Source organism: Hirundo rustica, chromosome 22 (assembly GCF_015227805.2).
Source record: "Hirundo rustica isolate bHirRus1 chromosome 22, bHirRus1.pri.v3, whole genome shotgun sequence".
Lineage (NCBI taxonomy): Eukaryota > Metazoa > Chordata > Aves > Passeriformes > Hirundinidae > Hirundo > Hirundo rustica.
Genome location: NC_053471.1, coordinates 5,955,495 through 5,961,133, shown reverse-complemented (window position 1 = coordinate 5,961,133; position 5,639 = coordinate 5,955,495).

Genomic DNA, 5,639 nt, shown 5'->3' with positions numbered 1-5,639 from the left:
AAATCCAACGTTTTCTGGGAATTCTGAACGCTCGGCAGCGCTGGAAACCCGCGCCTCGGGGAGATCCAGCCCCAGGGCAGGGCTCCTGCTTGGGATGGCAGAATTCCCAATTTATTTTCCTGTTAGGATAGGGCCGAATTCCTGCTTTATTTCCCTGCTTGGATAGGGCAGAATTCCTGCTTGGATAGGGCAGAATTCCTGCTTGGATAGGGCAGAATTCCCAATTTATTTCCCAGCTTGGATAGGGCAGAATTCCCAATTTATTTCCCGGTCTGGGGTGTTCCATGTCCCATTTTCCCAGTTTGGACTGGGCTGAATTCCCAGCTCAGGGTGTTCCATGTGGAATTCTCCCAGTTTGGACACGGCAGAATTCCCATTTTATTTCCCAGTTTGAGGCGTTCCATTCCCAGTTTGGAAAGGGCAGAATTCCTCTTTTATTTCCTGGTTAAAAGGGCAGAATTCCCGCTTTATTTCCCACTTTGGAGAATTCCACATCCCATTTTCCCGCTTTTTCCCCCTGCTCTCCCCAGCTGAATTCCTTACAGAGAACAGAATTCCAAGATTTTCCACCCACCCGCCCTTCCCGAGGGATCTCTGGATGTGCTCGGACACCACAAATCCCTGCCGGTCCTGCCCCAAACATTCCCACTTTTCCCCAAATATTCCCACTTTTCCCCCAAAAAAAATCCAGACCCTGATGCAAAGGGCTCAGGAGGAAAACTTCGGGGAGCAGGAAGAAAATTCTGTGGAGCAGGAGGAAAAGTTTATGGATCAGAAGGAAAAGTTTATGGATCAGAAGGAAAAGTTTATGGATCAGGAAAACGAGTTTATGGATCAGGAGGAAAATTTGGGGGAGCAGGAGGAAAATTTTATGGATCAGGAGGAAAACTCTGGATCCGCAGCTCGGGGAAACCGAGGCACGAAAGAATCCGAGCACAAAACCCAGGAATACTTCGGTTGGTTTTTTTCCAGGCTTTTCGCATAAAACCCGAATTCGTGAAGGGGAAAAAATCCCCAAAACCCCCCCCAAAAAAAACCCTGGAATTTGGGAAGGGGGGAAAAAAAAAATCCCAGCGGGACCGCGGCCAGCATCCCAAGAGTTAAGGGCTCACATTCCAGGGCGGGACGCGGCTCCCGGGATTTGTTCATAATATTTAACTTTCCCCGGCGCCTTCCCACACTCCAGGCTGGAATTCTTCAGGTCGGGCGCAGACGAGCCCGGGATTTGTGGGAGCGCTGCCGATGACAAATTAATGGGATCATCCGTCACATCCCCGCCGGCGCCGCGCTCCCGGCCAGGAAAGCGGGAAAATCCAGCTCCAGGCTGGGCTCTGGCAAATCCCGAAAATCCAGCTCCAGGCTGGGCTCTGGCAAATCCCAAAAATCCAGCTCCAGGCTGGGCTCTGGCAAATCCCAAAAATCCAGCTCCAGGCTGGGCTCTGGCAAATCCCAAAAATCCAGCTCCAGGCTGGGCTTTGGCATTCCCGGAGCCAATTCCCGAAAATCCAGCTCCAGGCTGGGCTTCGGCATTCCCGGAGCCAATTCCCGAAAATCCAGCTCCAGGCTGGGCTTCGGCATTCCCAGAGCCAAATCCCAAAAATCCAGCTCCAGACTGGGCTTTGGCATTCCCAGAGCCAAATCCCAAAAATCCAGCTCCAGACTGGGCTTTGGCATTCCCAGAGCCAAATCCCAAAAATCCAGCTCCAGGCTGGGCTTTGGCATTCCCAGAATCAAATCCCGAAAATCCAGCTCCAGGCTGGGCTTTGGCAAATCCCAAAAATCCAGCTCCAGGCTGGGCTTCAGCATTCCCGGAGCCAAATCCCAGCTGGGATTTTGGGAAAATCCAGCTCCAGGCTGGGCTCTGGCATTCCCAGAGCCAAATCCCAAAAATCCAGCTCCAGGCTGGGCTTTGGCATTCCCAGAGTCAAATCCCAGCTGGGATTTTGGGAAAATCCAGCCTGGTTTTGTTCCGGATGGGTTGGAGAGCATCCCAAAAATCCTTTTCCCATTTTTGGTTGGTTCAAATTGGATATTTGGGAATTTTTTTTTGGCAGGGCTTGGAAAAAATCGTGTGGAGTCAGGATGAGACTGGGGACAAGGGCAAAAAGTGGGATTTTCCCAGTTCTTTACTGGGGATTTCTCCAAGAATTCCTAATCCCTGGCATGGAAATGGGAATTTTTAGCCAATGGCTGCCACAGATCCCAATTCCTGCTCCACAAGGATCAGGATTAGGGAATAAACTCTTCCCTGGGATGGAATTCCCAAAAAAATCTGGGGCTGCTCCATCCCTGGAAGTGTCCAAGGCTGGGTTTGGGATCCTGGAATTCCTGCTCATGGATGGAAACGCCTCCAGCCCCAAACATTCCAGCATTTTGGGATAATCCCACAAAAGTCTTCTCCAATTCCCACCAGAGCTCCCAAACATTCCAGGATTTTGTGCGAATCCCATTAAGAAAAAGTTCTCCAGGGAACTCCCACATTCCCAGAGCTGCCAGAGCTCCGGGAATTTTGGGATGTGTTGGAATTTTGGGATCTCACCATCCTTGGGATCAGTTCCCAGCTCGGGAATATTCCAGGATTCCCCAAAATCCCCGCTCCAGCCCCGAATTCCTGACACGGGGGCGCCACCTCGCGGCCGATCCCACAAAAACCACCGAAATTTTGGGAAAAACGGGAAAAAAATTCCCAACTTTCTCCCGCTCCAAGTGGGAAATAACCCAATAAGGCAAAGCTTTCAGCGCTAATTAAGAATTCCCAATTAATCCTAATGAGCCATCCCTGGCTTGGAAAAGAATTTGGGAATGCTTGGGAGCTTCTATGGAATTAATTCCTTTTTTAAAATGATTTTTCCCACTGGAGATGGGATTTTCCCGCTTTAAAAATCCCGGTTTTTTATTTTCCCCATGAAAACGGCATCACCTCGTTCAGTGATCCCCCTGATAAATCAACTATTAACGAGCAGGAATAATTAACAGAAATGGACAATCAGGAGCAGGAACGATCCCAAATCCACCTTCAGCAGCACCAGGGCTCAAAGGAACAATCGGAATTATTAACGGCCAAGGGAAGCTGGAAAACGCCACCGGAAAAAGGCCAAAAAAAAAAAAAACAGGGAAAAAAAAGCGGGGTTTTTTTTTCATCCTTTTATTTCCGAGCTGAAATTTCCCCACTCCACATTCCCATTTCTTCCCAGGGAATTTTTTTTTTTCCATTAAAAAAAACCCAAAAACCCCCAAAAAACACCAAAAAAAAAACCCCCCAAAACCCCCCAAAACCACCAAAAAAATACAAAAAAAACCCAAAAAACCCCCCAAAAGGCCCCCAAAAAACACCAAAAAAAAGCCCCCAAACCACCAAAAAAACCCCCCAAAAAAGCCCCCAAACCACCAAAAAAGCACAAAAAAACCACCAAAAAACCCCCAAAAAAACCCCCCAAAAACACCAAAAAACACTCCAAAACCACCAAAAAACCCCCAAAAAAGCCCCCCCCAAAAACCAAAAAAACCCCCCAAACCACCAAAAAAAACCCCCAAAATCCCCAAAAAAGGCCCCAAAAAACCACCAAAACCCCCCCCCAAACTACCAAAAAACCACCAAAAAACCACCAAAAAAACCCCAAAAAGGCCCCAAAAAACCACCAAAAAAAACCCCCAAAACCACCAAAAAACCACCAAAAAAAGCCCCAAAACCCCACCCAACCTCCCCCCCCCAAAAATCGAATAATTTTCCAGAAACCCACGGAATTGCAGCTTGGGGAAGTGAAGGATTTATTCCAAGGTTTTTATTGTAAGGGAGAGCTCGAAATTCAATTTTTCCTCCTTTTTTTGGGGGGGGGCGGGAAAAGAAGAAAACCAGATCCTGAATTCCCAGGAAAACACAAATCAGAATAAAATGGAATAAAAAATTCCATTCCCAACTCTTGGAATCTCCAGGGATCCCACAAACGGCACCGGGAATGTTTCAAATCTTCCTCCAAATAATTGGAATTTTGGGGTTTTATTTGGAATGTTTCAAATCTTCCTCCAAATAATTGGAATTTTGGGGTTTTTTTTACCTGGAATGTTTCAAATCTTCCTCCAAATAATTGGAATTTTGGGGTTTTTTAACCTGGAATGTTTCAAATCTTCCTCCAAATAATTGGAATTTTGGGGTTTTATTTGGAATGCTTCAAATCTTCCTCCAAATCCACGGAGGATTGGATTCCAGACTGGAATTGGAATTTTGGGGTTGAAATCCAACCGATTTTTAGGGAAAAAACCCTTTTTTAGGGGTTGGAGGTTGGATGGTTTGAAAGAATTTAAGGTTTTTATTTCAGCAGATGAATCCCAGAGGAATTTTGGGGTTGGGGGGTGAAATATTTCCAGAATCCCAGAGGAATTTTGGAGGTTTTTTTCCCCAAGAATTGAAGCAAAACTTGAAACAAGTGGAACCAAATTTGGGGTTTTACCAAAATCCCGATTTTTGGGACACAAACCCCGATTTTTGGGACACAAACCCCGATTTTTGGGACACAAACCCCGATTTTTGGGACACAAACCCCGATTTTTGGGACACACACAACCAAGTCTCCGCTGCACTTTTATTCTTTTTTTTCACCCTGCGACGGAAACGAAATTTTTCCAATTTCCCGCCCCCAAAACTGGAAAACCTCCAAAGCGAATCCAAACCAAGGCTGGACGTGGGAATTGCCACTAAAATTCCCAAGTTTTTCATTTTTCCTCTTCCTGACAAATGAAACCTCGGTGAGAATTTTGCCAGGAGCTCGGGAATTTTTTCATTCCCGTTTATCGGAGCGGGAACGCAGGGATGGGGATTGACTGGCAATAAAAAACCCAGATTTTTCTGTCAAATCCGCCCTCACCAAACCCTTCCTCCCCAAATCCACGTGGAATTTTTGTCTGGATCCCTTCCCACCTCTTCAAAGGGATCGAGGGGATTGTGAAAACCGCGCAACGGAGAAAAAAATCGGGAGATTTTCCGAATTTCCAAGCAGGGATGGAGGAGAACTCGACAAACCAAAGTGGGTCAGCAGCAGTGCTTGGACTTTTCAACCCAAAATCCCAAAACAACCCAGAAGGGCAAAAATCCCAAATTTTCCACCCAAAGAGTCCCACTGACCCTGAATTAAAAACACAGTGGGGTAAAAATTTGCTGAAGAATTTCCAAACTTCAAACCAGGGATGGAAGAGAACTCTACAAACCAAAGTGGGTCACCAGCAGTGCTTGGACTTCTCACCAGCAGCAAATCCCAAAAATCCCAAAACAACCCAGGAAAAAAACCCAAATTTCCCACCCACAGAATCCCATTCGTCCTGAATTAAAAACTCAATGGAGTCAAATTTGCTGAAGAATTTTCGATTTTCAAACCAGGGATGGAGGAGAACTCTACAAACCAAAGTGGGTCACCAACAACACTTTGTCTTCTCAACCCAGAACATCCCAGGAAAGGCAAAAAACCCCCCAAATTTCCCAATTAAAAACTCCACAGAGTTGAAAATTTGCTGAAGGTTTTCCAAATTTCAAACCAGAGATGGCAAAGAACTCTACAAACCAAAGCGGGTCACCAACAACACTTTGTCTTCTCACCAGCAGCAAATCCAAAAATCCCCAAACAACTCAAATTTCCCCCCACAGAATC